General features: G+C 38.0%; 1 protein-coding gene and 1 pseudogene across 14 annotated transcripts in view; one reads left to right on the top strand and one right to left on the bottom strand.

Moving 5' to 3' along the window:
* Positions 1–373: 373 nt before the first annotated feature.
* On the bottom strand, positions 374–2,481 carry LOC149041157 (uncharacterized; annotated as a pseudogene). The gene is made up of 2 exons (XR_016189147.1): positions 1,553–2,481; positions 374–503 (listed from the first exon to the last, which is right to left on the bottom strand). The product of XR_016189147.1 is annotated as an uncharacterized LOC149041157 (transcript).
* Positions 2,482–7,542: 5,061 nt separating this feature from the next.
* LOC149041154 (uncharacterized) overlaps positions 7,543–15,635 on the top strand; it is a 33,214-nt gene continuing 25,121 nt past the window's right edge. For 3 of the 13 annotated variants that reach the window (XM_089214503.1, XM_089214497.1, XM_089214495.1), the window contains exons 1-2: positions 7,559–7,666; positions 13,723–13,843. The gene's annotated coding sequence lies outside the window, so the exon portion shown is untranslated. Of the gene's footprint in view, positions 7,667–9,182; positions 9,435–10,420; positions 10,545–13,722; positions 13,844–15,635 lie in introns of those variants that run through there. The other 10 variants (XM_089214500.1, XM_089214482.1, XM_089214486.1 and 7 more) reach the window with 7 other exon arrangements.

Genomic DNA, 15,635 nt, shown 5'->3' with positions numbered 1-15,635 from the left:
TTTTTTTCATATACCTTTTTTTATATACTTTTTATATACCTTTTTGTATACTTTTTTTATATACTTTTATATTAACTGTACTTAGTTTTTTTAAAATACACAATTCAGCCTTCGGGCTGCAAAGTGTTGATGATTAAACTATCTATCTACCTATCTATCTATCTATCTATCTATCTATCTATCTATCTATCTATCTATCTATCTATCTATCTATCTATCTATCTATCTATCTATCTAAAAGCCACGAGCTCCGCTGTTGTCGTGGATGTGGCTATTTAAAAGAAAAATTTCTCTGGGAGAATGGAATAGATACAGCGGTGTTGGAACTGAAAATAAAAACAGAAGCCGTTCTTTCCTGCAATAAAGCTTGTCTCCAGTGGAAACATAACAAAGCTGAAAGAATTGCTCCAGGAATAATGCTGACAGGGAGTTGAGGACCCACAGCGGTATGGCCGATGATGCTGTTCAGTGCTGTAGAGACTTGCAGCGCTTGAAAAAACAATCTGCGAAACAAAAGGGTAATAGTGAGTATGCGTTGCTCCCTGTTCCACCAAGAATTATTGACTGAGATAATAGTCAATAAATAGTGCTCGGAAAGTATTAGTAAGTGACATTGCCATGTTGATATGGCTGGATATTGATTGGCGTCAGAACGTGAGGAGAGCTGTGACGGCCAGGCGAATTTTGTGAACTTGTGTCTGGAGGTAAAGGGTGGTCGTAGACTGATTGATTGGGTTTGAATAGAAGAGGGATTGTTGGATTACTATTTAAGATATTGTCAACCTTCAGAGTCCATTCTGTTCATGAATAAAATGATTCAGCATCAGATACATTCATCATTTTTAAAGGGTTCCATTGGAATTTGGACTTTAAAAGTCCTCTGTTGAGGGTTTCTGCTAATTTTTCCACTTTTTTTTTCAACAGCTCCAGACAGATTGGACAGCAAATATTCGATTGAAAAAGGCATGTTTCATGGAAACAAAGAAAGCAGGCCAATCTAACAACAGTGGTCTAGTCTATCCTTGTGCAGGTTGGTGAGTCGCAGTAAACATCCCAATCAGGTTGTAAGTTAGGTTCTATGTCATCTAATTTGTGACTTAGTGGAAAACACTTGGCATCAACTACGGTATCAAAAGTTGACAGCACCTTTCCTCTTGACTGCCCATTGTTTGTAAAAATGCGGCCGACCTGAATTCAAAGAGCAAGAATGAACTATGGTGGCATAGAATTATTGCCCATGCTTGAATTTTAGTTATTGACGTTAAATAGTAAACGTATTGTTTTAGTTTTTGTTTGTAGGTTATCTTTTGATTAATTTCTTTATCCTACCATAATTCAACTAAACAAGGCAACTGTAGCCTGGAATAATTATTCAGATCTAAGAATTCATTTGTGTATGTGCATATTATTTTTTGTCTAGTAACTAGTTCAAATTGAAATCCATTTTGTAATGGTGGCCTGAAAAGCAGTATTACAACATGCAAATACACAACTTTCCCGTTCGAGATTACCACAGGTTTTAACATATGTTCTATTTTCATAGGAGAGTTACCTGTTATGATCTGCTTCAATTCTGTGTAATGTCCCGAAACAAATTGAGAAGAAATTCTGCTGTTTTTCCTGCAACGAGCCACAAGTTTGGTTCAGAGTGGTCTTGGTGGTAGTACAGAACAAAGGATTATATGAAGTCATTTAAGAAACCTGACGGTGCAAGCGACTTTGTAGTATCTTCAACTCTTCTTGCATCATTGAACTTCTCAATGTTTCTTCGCAGCACAGAGTGTCAGACCAGAATTTTCTTTTCTGTGAATAGCTTAAGAATTGTTGACCCCCTAGACCAGTATTCTGAAAGATGTCTGCATCGGTAAGCACCGTCACTCAAAAAGGACGCAGTTGATTTATCATAATGTTTCCTTTTCCAGCATACGAAAATGATGGCCATCTGTGCCATAACTTTGACAAAAAACGGGAGGCACAACACGTTCAAGTAAGTGCAAGATGGATACAAATTGATGGTGTTTGCACTTTCCAAACTTTCGTAGGACTTTTTCTCCGATAAGTTGCCAGCCAACTAGGGCAGCAGTCGCAATTAAGGATGTTTGGTATGGTTTGGGTTTTGTTGCCAGAGTACCTTCAAAGACAAATGAGAACAGTTTATCGAAAACAAATTTAAAGTTTTTTGACAACATCTTCATAAGCATTAAGGCAAACATGAAAAGGCCCTTGCTCAGGTATAATACTTATGTTAAGACTCCATCCATTGGCGATTAATTTCTTTGGGTAGTACCACCCGGGCCAGTCAGCTGGGAATGGCACAACAAATTTCTTGGTATAAGTCTGCATTTCAGGGTATGTGCTCAATAGTTTTTCAAGCGTCGACTTGTTTGGATCAAAAGAATCAACCAGTAACGTGATATAACATAGCTTCAGATAAAGATTTACAGAGGAAAAAATGCGAAGAACAGAAATTACGACGCTTAAATTGAATTAGGTTGTATATTGAAGGAGAGGAGAGGGGGCACATCTAGATAAACTAATATTGTGCCCCTTAAAGTTATGTATAACAAAGGACTTGAGATTTTTAATAAAAAAGTAAAGCAAATGACAAAGTAGCTCAGAAAATTATAAAAGAGATAATGTTTCATTAGTATTGACGAGGTACCAGCGCAAAAGTGCTTTTCTAAACATTTTTTTAGATGGTTTGTCTCTAATGTATTGCGGAAAAAACACCTATGATGAAATTTCAATGAGCGTATAAAAATAGTTTAATTCATGATGAGTTCTTTTTCTTGAACATGATCAGTAAGTACGCACAGACCCAACTTGTAGTTCGAAGTGAGATCTATTTAGTTTGTGGTCCCATTTTTTTCAAAGCAAGAAACAATTAATTTGGAAGCGAAAGCAGAGATACACGTTGCAATCTGCCAAAATGCAACGTCATGGGCGTTGAGACCAGCTGTTCTTTGAAATTTCTGCGATAAATAGCATTCGTTATTGTGGTGAAGCAAGGGGAGAACGGTTATCAATCCTCCTTTCCCTGCACATTTCTTTGTGAGAAAATTTCTCCGGCGCAGCGAATATGGAGTTTGAAAAAATACTCGGTCACAAATTATTTTATCGTTTAATCAAGAATTGGCTTTGTGTAAGGATGCCTTGCAAGGCTTTTTAGTTTTGAACAACTGTCTGCTGACGCATTATCATAAATTCATTGCAGGAAACCCTGATCAGTTGTGATGCCTCAGAGAAAACGAGGGTGGACATGGAAGATTGCGAAGATCGCATTCATATTCACGTTTTTATCTGCAGTTCAAATATGTGACTTTCATATATTCATAGTTGCTTATCACCACTTCACGGGTTTATTTGGAACCAACATAATGACCAGCTCCCAGTTGGCTTGTTAGCTCAGCTGGTAGAGCGCTGCACCGGTATCGACCAGGGATTCTTAATGTTCTACCATATTAACCCCACATTACCCTAGTTAACTATGTTCTACCACATTAACCCACATCCTCCCCAAGTTAACCATGTTCTACCATGCACGTGAACCCATATCTACCCCAATTAAGCCATGTTCTACCACATGAACACCCATATACCCTTAGATCATGTTTTACCACATTAACTCACATCTACCCTTAGTTAAACATGTTATACCACCTTAATAACGTGGTATAACATGTTTAACTGAGGCAAAAACCCGCATTTCGGCAATGCAGGAGGAGATACGTAGTTTGGAGGCTACGCATGCATTAGCAGTAGATGAGGAACCTGGGAAGCAAAAAGCCCATCGCGTCAGCACACATAGCCTTGAAGGTAGCCATGAACGCTACGGCAAGTAATCTCTGTCGACAGTTGGCCAACTGTTGGTCGACAGTCGGCCGACAATATCTTCGGGAAACTTAAAATTTAGCATACTGAGAATATAAGTTAGCGATTACTTGAAATCCTATGGAAAATTCTGTTTATCAGTTCTCTGTTTCAGATTTTCATTTAGTTAAACCAGGTTTAACTACCATGTTTTCTGGTGTGAATGAGGTATTAGTTTTATTTATTGAAAGTTGGTATAGAAATTTTATTCTGAATTTAAATGTTACAGTCCGCACTGCAAAAAGTTAAAAAAACGCACATATTTATCCATACTAAATTAATTTATTCAGTCAAGAAAAGTTGTTTGTTTTATATGTATGTGGAGTTAAGATTTTCAGAGTGAAAAGGTTGATACAAATTATTAGAAGACAAACAGTCAATTACTATTTTAAATTACCAGTATGTATTTAAGATATTTGTACATTTTCGGTGACAAGTTTTTGAAGAACTGATATTAATTACTTGTAGCATTGAGATGATGTTTACAACTTCTGTTGCAGAAGATATTATACACAGCTGCACGAAGTTATGAGTTATGCCAATTTATCAAATTACCTTTACTGGCATGGATGTGCAATCCCATAGTGGTCAAACTTTGTTGTGACCACTGTGGTGACGAATGTTGTTGTTGATAAAAGTACAGACTACACCAAACCACTTTTGCTACACTTGGTCCATACGTGATGACCTGGAGCCAAATATTTCTCCGTCTGGCCCTGCCACTTAGGTACTTAGTACATACTGTTATATTACATCCATTTTGAATTCAATGGTGATCCTTGCAATCTGATTGATAAAAACTTATTCATTGACAATTAAAATACTTTGAGGTTTTTAAATTTGGGTAGCCTGTTGTGAAGTACAACACGTAACTGTCCTGCAATTTATACTGTGATGTATTAAATAAGAAAAAAATTTTTCTGCCACACTGCCAAATAATTTTTCAACTGTTATTTGGTTCTTATACTAACCTCTTTGTTAGCCTAACTCTTTTTTCCAGTCGGCGTAATCAGCAAGGTTCTCGGCTCACAACAGGGATTACCTTTGACTATGAATCAAACAGGGGCCCCTGATGTAAAATGCTGTTGCGTAAATTATCCCATAAAACTTTCTTTAAGTATGCTTTTCAAAAATAGAAACACAAAACAATTCCAAATTATTTATCTATTCTTGATAAAGCTCGATATCTTCATTTTTAGTTACATGCTTGCTCTGATAAAACATAGATAAATTCTGTACTTAATTGCAGACTAGAAGCAGTGTCAAACTATGTCAGCATCATGATTCTCCTCGACGCCATTTTGTTGCCGGTGAAAGCGGAAACTGGGACCGACACGACCAGACCGAGCAATCTTTATTTTCGGTGTGCCAAGTCCTCTAGACGACGAGCGACTCAGTATTCCGGTAATCTCCTTTCCCCGAGACACTGAAATTTGAAAATAGAATGTACCATGGACCGAACTTGAAAATAATCAACTCTTAGAGACCAAACAAGTCATGACTCTGTTAATGTTCTCTTCAAAAAAACTAAAAATATGCTACCTTTTTTAAAAATATGCTACCTTTTTGTGATCGCGTAGACGTTCCCTCGCCTCCATTTAATCTGGGGGGGGGGGGGGGGGAATGGCTACACGTAGGCTTGTAAGGACTGATCGAGCGCAACGCGGGTTACTTTTTCTAAACACATTACGAACAATCGGTGCGAAAAATTGTTAAGTATGCGCAACACCTAGTCACACCGATTGCTACGTTTTCTAGTAGAACCTGCCAACTCGAAGAAAATCCCATTTAACCTGGATTCGACCCCATTTTTTCAGTCATTTATTATCGGGCTACCTGAAGTTTCCGTTACCTCGAATTAGTTTTACTTATACTTTACCTTGGCTAACATTTATCCTGATTAATCGAACTTTACTGAAATAAGAAATTAGGTCAATAAAGCTGATTGAGTCAGTACGAACGTGATAACATTCATGAAACTCGAAAGGCCAATAAACATCCGTTCACTAATTAGCTGCGTTTTCTTTCTGACGAGGTGTAAATAGGCGTCAGGAAGCAAGCCGCCATCGTCACGATTTAAAGGAGCATGGGCGGAGTTAATATGCCAAGCATCCAAACAGAGGCGCTGGTGGTAACGCCGTTAAGTGGTGATAATTTTTAGGATTATCCCACCGAATTGTTTGGTTAGTTAGGTATGTGTGCTCCGATAAAGCATAATTTTCCTTTTTGCAAAAGAAACCCGCTTTTTGATGCTCTTTCAAACGTGTACCAAACTGACGTTTAGTCTGTCCGATGTATTCGTTGATTTAGTCAATGCAAGGAATAGAATAAATGGCGTCGGTTCGTTGTTCTTTTGTAACAGGATCCTTAGGTTTGGAGAAAATATGCCCCAAAGTCTGAAAAGGTTTTTGAGCAACTTTAACTTTGTGGCTAAAATATGCCCCAAAGTCTGAAAAGGTTTTTGAGCAACTTTATCGTTGTGGCTATTCTGAAGCTACGAATAGATGAATGTCACAGTTCCATACTGTGTTTGCGTGGCTTATTCTCTCGTTAACTCAGTGAACTCTCTGCTTTGATTAACAACTCCGAAACTTCCTGGGTCGAGGAGTTCTGCAGTTCGAAAGAACAACAGACGTTTACCAAACAGAGAGAGAAACACGATAGAAAATTCCGTCATTTGCTCAGTAAGAGATTTCCTGTTATTTCAGGCTCATCTCTGAAAGATAAATGGGTCATGAACCTCTTAAAAAGGATCCAGACAGGCTCGTATTATCTGCTGACATGGGCAATTGTAAACTGTTAAGAATATATGAAAGTCATATATTTGAACTGCGGAAGACTTGAATGAAATTGATCCTCGCAGTAATGTGCATTACTTGGGCAGTAGTGAAAATAAGGCCTGAAAAAAATTCAGGCCTGTACGGGATTTGAACCCATGACCTCTGCGATACCGATAAGGGTAATTGTGTTGTGGTTATGAGTAGAGTAGCATCAAACCATGTCTGACTGTCCACCTGGTTGCCATGTGAACTTTAATAAACATCCGTTCATTGGCAGAATACGGTAGTGACACAGGCGTGCTGCTTGGCATAAATGCGCCACTAGCAACCCCCACTTTCCTTGTACAGTTGCCATCGAGTTCGAGTAAGCGGGTTTCGACTGCATGCGTAAAGGTCGAAAATAGGCATATTATGCGTATCATTTACGATGTAAAAGGTTTATAAGCAAGCTTATCGACCCATGACTTGTAAAAACTCCCTGATATAGTCTGCTCTTATCCGAGGAAACGTTTTGGAGATTAAAACAAGTTGTCACTGTTTCAGTTCGTGCGGTGCTGCACATCAGTTTATCAATCAAACCAACGGTGGAAAAAATTTCATGACCTTGAGACAATTTTTTTAAACCGTCTGACATTTTTCCTCGTCTTCAAGGAGATAAAATGAAAGTTCGTGTGCGCGGAACACGCAGATTAGGCCTCCTTCGGTAGTCAGGGTATACTGATCATTGGTTACGCAGATGTTTGTCAACTGTGAAAAATAAAAATGCTATACGATTATACAATTATACAAATATGTTATTGGTGAAATAGCTCAATGATATTGCATCAGAACAAAGTATTCTCGCGTAATAGGAAAGGTGTGCTACTTAATTATTTGAAATGCGGAAAATATTTTCATTTGCTTAGTTAGCAATATTTCATGCTGTTACAGCAATTAAAACAGACTCCTGTTACTCGCTGCAACTCCCAGATGAATAGTGTTGGAGACGACTGGAAGAGCAATGTCATGAGGACAAGGTAAAGTCATTCTTGTTTTTTGTTTCTCTAAAGCAGGGGATGTCAAGAACTGGAAACACAAAAACAGAAGTTGATAGATTACTATTGAAAAAATAATCCAAGTTTGCTTTGGCAAGTGCGTTCAGATTGCCCATAAAACCATCAAAGAATACGATTACATGCTGGAGTGAGTCAGCTAGACTTCCATTAATACTTCGCTGAGAAAATGTTTTCTTATACTCCATTTTCCAACTCAGTTGTGCGCACTGTTCGATTTATAGGCGGTCCACGTTCATAGAACACTTTCACTTGAGCACAGCCATAAATAGTGCATATGTTTGCCATATTTTTAAGTGACGCTTAAATACCGTAACTAAGAAAACGCTGACATTCAATTTTTTTCTGTTAAGATAAACATATATCACTTAGTCTGGTTCGCCTAATCAGAAGTCGTTGAATTCGTGGTTCCTTACCGCATCAAGCACTGAGTCTCATAAAATCGTGTTTCTAGTCATGTATAATGTCGAGTTATAGTTATGGACTTAGCGGCAAAGTTCTTTATGTAACCAATGCCCCAAAAAAATAGCTTTGGGGTACGAGCTCAGCTTGAACTTCCTACCAGTCTTACTATTCAAATGTTTCAAAGCCAGGTTTGAACTGATAATACTGGAAACTGTTAAATTTTCTTTATAACTTCGGCATCAGCGATAATAACTATCATCATCTTCACTAACGTCATCACCAAAATTTTTATACTGAAAACAGTGAATTAACTGTTGATGCTTGAGAATCCAATGTTAGCTATATCCATCCCTTTATTTCACGCACTGAAGATGAAAACGAGTTGGAACCAATGCGGTGTAATACCAAAAAATGGTTCCTTCACAAAATGGTACATTATTTTGTGTTTGTTTCTTTACTCTATTTGTGCTCTCACTCACACCAAAAGTTTAACCTGCTCTATTAATGTTCTCACTAATTTCATCCTTTGCCTTTGCTTTAATGCGCAAATATAGAAACCAGGAAAGTGCAAGAGAGCATGTCACAATCTGTGCGATTTTAGGGATTCAAACTAGGCCCATGCTGACAGTTTTATTTTCTTTTGGATTAGCATAGGAGGAAGAGGGCAGAAGGGACTGAGATTTTAGTTTTCATTACCACTCGAGAGTCAAGTTTTTTTTTCTTGAATTGCACTTTTGTATCTCATTCCTTTTTCCCCAAACGTGTAGCCTAAAAACGGTCAGAAACCACAAAGGACTACTCTCAATCAATTTCTCTGCCAAAAATTTCCCTCCTTTCATTCCAAGATGACCGTAATATTGAATAAACATGGATTTCAATGCCTATACACTAAATCCCAACAGAGTTATGGGCACAAGCGGCGAGCAATAATGAATAAACAATGTAAAGTAGATTACGAAAATCTTCGATTTCCGACATGGTCGCCGTGTTGTGGCGTCACCTGATCTTTGAATCTTTTAACTGTTCCGAACTGTCAATGGTTGTGTCTATTTCCATGACAAATAAACGAAAAGCCATTCATTATTTGAAAAGCTGCTTTCGCATGTGATGATAATCTCTTCGGTGGTTGAGCATATGTAACGCTTCAACGGAAATGCTTTGTGGTCTAAGATCGTGTCAGTTCTCCCTTTAGCGCTGAAATGTGTCGTGGAACGAAGAGCTTCTGTTCATCAAAGGTGTTGTCGCTATTTAGTAAAGAAATCAGTCTAGTGATATATCAAACACATCTACTATATTTCGAGAGAACTGAGTGTTCCATTTTCCACAGGTAGGTGGAATTTATCACGTTAAACTTACAACCACTACCGAACTACCGTCAGTAAAAACTGAAATTGCTTGATATAGCTAAATTTAAACCTATTCAACTAAAAAGAAAAAATCCTTCGTGCAATATCGTAAAATTATAACAGTGGTTATCACAACAAACATAAAAATATTGCGCATATTAAGTGTGAAGAGCAAACTATCACAGCGAACGAACAGAGGAAGAACGTGATTGTGTTTAAAGTTTCAGTGTGTCGTGGTAATGTCGTGAAACTTGATTTACTCTCTATGACGAGCCCAATGTCGATACCGAATCTTTCTCAAGACGAAATATAAACGAATTAACCAATACTTTGTTAGCGGCGTCAGGAAAAAAGATTTGCCTTGGCAAGCACAAGGAAGTAAATCGCTATTAAAATGCAGATTTGATTTATTCAAAATGAGGAACTGAAAAGTCCCTTTGTGTCAAACTTTCTTAAGAAATCTTAATCTCTTAATCTTTCGATTTCGAAGCAGTTCAGACTTTTACATCTTAATCGTCTTAAAGGAACTTGGTCTTGGTCGGAGTAATTTTAGGTTAATTCAAAAGCAGACACTGACTCAGTAATATGCTTATGGGCCGAGTCGCATCACAGACCAATTTTTATTTTGGCTTGGAAAAATCGGCTGGAAAATTAAATTGCATCAGACTGGAAATGAAAATAAAATTGAGCTTAGACGGTCGCATTTCAACAAGTGAAAATGCAAGCGTCAATCACACAAGGGAAATTTTAGCGGTGAAATTGTGTTCAGTCACGACACTTGCCATGTGGCGGAACAGGATAACAGTGACTCTCAGGTTTTCTTTGTTCGGCGCTGACTGTTTCGTTTATCAAAACGAAAATGAAAGCGTGGCCTCTCGTTGATAGATTTACCTAATGACAAGAATCGTGATTGACATTAATTCTATAGATTAATTTAAAAGCGTTAGATTATTATTTTTCAATTCAGTTTTTCACCAGAATCGAAGTGAGCAAGAAGTTATTATGTTATGATTTTTTCTGTCTCTAAATCTGCTTACCTGGAGAATCTGCTAACCTGTGAAGTGAGACTGTTGTAACGACCCGCCACAGAAGTAAGTTTACATTCAAGTTTTTGAATTTAGTTGCAAGATAAAGACTTGATTTGCGTTTGTTCTAATTGCGAATTATAAATGTATTTCTTTTAGATCGAGTAATTATTAAAGCTTGGCTTGATATTATACGGTTTATGGTGAACATTTGATCTAACCAGTTCCGAGTAAGGAAACACTTACAACAGGTCGAATTGGGAGTGTGTTGCCCAGGTTATGAAGGAAGGAGTACTACTCACATCCTGGCATTTGATGGCCATAGTAAGAAAAGGGAAAATATCACCTGTCCATGGTGTAGCTTCGAACTACACGCAATGAAAACGTCAGTGTGAATGATGAAATTTCGCGCTCTTTTTCACGTTCGTGACCTTGCCGTCTATATTGGGATGTGTTGACAGATTTCGGTCCCTAGAGTAAACAAAATTTGTCTTTAAAACGCGCGGCAAAATTAGAAATACCTCTGTATCCCACTAAACTCTCAATCTACCCAATCGTATTGTCTTTGTTTCAGTAGGTCCCCGCAAGAAAAGTGCCGAAATCCCGGTGCTTATCGGTATGTTTTCCTGAAAAATAGGAAGTATGGGAAGCAGTAGCCATAAAAAAGATTGTAGTTCTCTGCCTTTATTTGCGTGCAACTGCTTTTTTACTTTGTACCGACTCTTAGGCGGACAGCTGTGAAGGACGTTCACCCCCCAAGCCACCAGTGACCATTAATTCGCTGAATATTCACTATGCGTCACAGGCGTCCCAAGCTCACTTCTCGAGAAAAATGATTTTTAAAATTGAGAATGCGTCACGCGTTGTGTGACTCTGTGTTAATTTATTAGAGGAACCGTTGAGAATTTGAACACGTTATATGAAATGGTATTGGGAACGAAATGTGGTCGATTTACAAAGATAACTATTTCGTTTAGTTCTTTCAGTCTTTTACTACTGAGGGAAAATAACATATAATTAGCATGCTCTCGTATTTCATTTCGTGAGATGGTTGATTATACAAAGGACCAGGGAGAGTAAGATTTCAGAGGGAGGTGGAGGTTTTGTTCGATTCTCGTATTTCATGTACGTCACATGTCGTCTCGCCTTATTTTAGAGATTTATTCCTTGGTTTAGATGGTTTTAGATTGTTTGTGAGTGGCTGTAGATGTTTTTTTAGGTGGTTGTAGGTGGTTTAGGTAGTTGTTGAAATTCTTGAGGTGGTTGTAGGTGGTTGTTGGTGGTTTTAGGTCTTTGCATGTTTTAGTACTTACGCAGAAGACTGACTCGTTGACCTTCAAACAAAGTCTCAAGTCTTATATGTTCATCAGCTCCAAGTACATTTACTGAAATGGAAGAAAGCAATCCAATGACAAATAACATCTGTGAACTTTGTTTTAAACACCGAGAGTTTATTTTAGCAGTTTACCTGCTACGTTGAGATGGGTCGACATGCTAGCATAATTTAAAAACAAGGTAGTAGTTTGTTCTGAAAACGATCTTCATCTTTGTTTATCATTTCTTTTTATAGTTTAAATTTCAGCCACATCTTTTTAAAAAATTATCGAACGATCAACTTATGGTTTTATCCAATCACAGAAATACTTTTTTAAGTCATCATTTTTTGCTTCTAAGAAGAGAGAAAGCACCCTGATGGTGGACTATATCTGAAATGAAAAGCGGATATCTTCAGGTGACAAATTTGATCACTGTTCGTGAATCAGGTCTTCTTGTTAGACATATTTAGATCGTATTTGAATTTAAATTTACTGAAAGTCCAAACATTTCTGAGCACATTATCCTGTTTTGTGTTTAATATCAAGAAGAAACAAGACTTTCAGCTGCGTGGATTGGCAGCAGGAAGAGGAGTGGGTCATTTCTTGGCGTTGTTTGTCTTTTCCATCGACAGGGCAGTCTAGGATTTGTGTAAATCTTTTGTTCGGCGCAGCTTTTGACTGAACTTAACAGGATACTAAAGATCGCAAATTATCATCGAGAAAGGGTTTTCATACAGAGAATGATGGTCTGGCTTTGTTTCAAAGAAAAATGCCAAGAGTATTCCTATTCCTTCGTGCTCATCTGCTTTTTGAAATCGTCGCCTCTAGCCTCAACCATTCTTTAATAAGTGTTGAATTCCTCTACTGCTAAATCTGAGCGAAGGTAAGGTTTCAAACTCGCCTTTTTTCTGTACTTCCATTGTATTTGAAGACATTCGAAATAAAAGGACAATATCAAAGATATAAGAGAATCTTTTCTCGCCAATAAAAACAGGCCACTACCTGGGGAAAACTTCTTAATTTCTAAAACGACGATTTAATGGAACAAGCGCCATGATCTCTACCACCTTACACATCTTCGGTTCCTACTTCATTCCCATCCTAATATAGCTTAGTGATTGATGGCAACCAGCTTCAACTCAGAGTAGATTTGGTAAAATTGCTGATCGTAGCTTTAACAGTAGAAGCGTAGAATGCTGTCTGTTTTGTCACTTATCTTGGACTATCACGTTGAGATTTATAATCGGTTCCGCTTGCTTAAACTTGGTTCAATTAAATAAGCAACGAGTGCGTACTAGTATGTCAGATATGTGGACTAAAAATAATGTTGACGATGAGACGCTGATATGAAAATTTTGTTTCGTTTCATTTCACAAATACAAAGGATTTGGTTCTGGAAAGAGATAAATGTTAGAACTCGTTTGTCGTCAAACTGGAAATCGATCGTTAGCAAAAGTGTTGCACCACATCGTTGGACTTGCGTATTTGTGGTGTACATACATGTAGAAGCCATTTCTGGGTCTGGGGTCCGTTTCTAAAAAGTCTCAGTAAATACAGATTCCAAAGGTTTAGTTTACATAAGAGATAAAGATACCGATACTTAAAATAAAAAAAACAAAGATATCTGGAGACGAAATTATGAAAGTATGAAATTATGGCTTCGGGCCCATAAAGTGACCAGTACTTTCGGGAAACGGGCCCCTAGATTCAAATGAGGGTTGAGTGTGCATGGTTTTGGACTCGTAAAGAGTTGTCCATAGCTCCAGAAAACTCTAAATAAATATTCCATTCTCGACAATAATGTTATCAAGAAAACCTTCTAGAATGTTAATGATCTGTCTGGCGACGATAACTGCCCAAAATTCCATATGTTTTTATTCAAATTGATCAGTACGCTTATCAAAACTTTATGTTTCTTTTGGTTACAGAAAACTCCTAACGTCACAATCCGAACAAGTCATTCCATCTGCTAGGTTGACTTCATCTTTGGAAAAATTTGGCTTTACAGAAGCTGGGAGAAAGACAGTGTAAACAAGAAAGAGAGCCAAGGTAACTTACCGTTGATAATTTTTGCCCATTGTTATGAAATATTTAAAAATGAGATAAACTTATAACTTGTCGCCAATAGCTTCGAGGTTTCTTCAGTTTCTGTTTCTCCTCGATAATTTGTTTCGAGAAAAGCTTGACTTCTGTGAAAGCCCATTGAGAAAATGAGTAAATGCTGTGGCTTTTACAGATTGACAAGGCCGTAACTAGTATGAGGCAAGACGAGGCAATTACTTCGTCTTGATTTTGGCCCGAGATTGACTTTTCTGAAGAAAAATGCCACGAAAAATACTTAAAGAGCATCTTTAGATTTCTAGATTTAAGGGGGTATGGCATGCCCCCATATCACCCTAGCGGCTCGCGCCTTCGGCGCTCGAAACTTGCCTCGTCTTGTTCTGAAGTCTGGCTACGGCCCTGATTGATTTATGTTTGCCGTAGCCACTATTTTTCAGATTTCAATGATCCGTTAGCAAATTATCAAAGTGAAAACCCGCATCTGGTGTTTGTTTTCTACCGCTAGCCACAGCCCAAATTCGCAGCTGTAAAAGTGAAATTGATGAAAGGGTTGTTTTACAAACGCTTCCAATCTTACTTGAAAGCTCATTATGTCCAAAAATTGATCACTTTTTCTCGAATGAAAAGTTAACGGTGCAATCACCAACGCATATGTTTCAGATGGTTCGTGGAAATTACTGGATTCTGTTTTTATCGTGTACGTTTGAAGGAAAAAATTCCATATTGAACCAAATTAGACAACTTATGTCTATTTCAACATCGCAAACATAAAACTTGTTTTCTTCGATACCCTGAGCCTTTGTAAAAACAGGGCATATGATTCCCCGTATCCGTTTGAGCTCTCAAATAACGGAAGACCAGCTGTTTGTCAGTTCAGCTGAATTTTCGAAAACAGCAGAAGAGGAAGAAACAAAGAATGGTGCGCGCGTACTGGCAAGCAAAGACTCATGCAAGGAAAATTATGAAATAGCTGTGTGTTTGTGCAAATTTGACTGAAAGGCCTGCTGAATTCGAGCGTACAAGCCATAAATCCGAGAGGAAAAACCTCGGTCCGTAACTTACGGTACAGACTGAGAAAACGAGGTTAGAGGAGAAAACTGTGAGAAAAGATCGTCTAGTTACAACGGAAATATTAATAAGCAACTCTGAGACGCAAGTTTTGATAAAAATTTATTCATGTTGTCCCAGCAAACACCACATTTCAGGGCAAAATGGTTAAAAGTTTCTTAGAACATACCGACCTGAAATTGCGTTTTACCTATTGAAAGTAAAACACAGACAACCTGTAACCACAAATCCTTTCAACGGACCTTTGTTTAGATTGTCTGGGCCTCATAACCAGCCCTCTCCGCAGAAACGCCGAAGGTGCCTTTTTGGAAGATAATCGCGACAACCGCGACTGAATTTAAGACTTTAGCTTTGCCACAGGAAGTCCTAGTAATAAGAATACTGTGTCACCGCGCCCGAGAAGTCGACGAAACACCGACAACGTAAATATTCTTTTCCCCACGATTATATGCATCATAACTGAACAAATCATCAAACCAGACCTAATACTAAAATAAATTATGACAATGGTCCCAGCTGATGCGAGGATAAGCTAAATTTAGTTGGGTTGAGCTAAACTTAGCTTTGACCAAACGAAAGCGAACACAGTCAATGATCATTGTACAGGAATCCAATAAACAACGGAAATAGATACCACAGAGTTGAGCAGCAGGGTAGGATTAATTAATTAACTAATCAATGCAGTTCTTTGAACAAGGAGTAGATCAGGAAA

This window comes from Pocillopora damicornis, chromosome 8 (assembly GCF_964200805.1).
Source record: "Pocillopora damicornis chromosome 8, jaPocDami1.2, whole genome shotgun sequence".
In the NCBI taxonomy this organism is placed as follows: domain Eukaryota; kingdom Metazoa; phylum Cnidaria; class Anthozoa; order Scleractinia; family Pocilloporidae; genus Pocillopora; species Pocillopora damicornis.
Note: the sequence above shows the minus strand (reverse complement) of the source record. Positions and strands in the feature narration are given on the sequence as shown.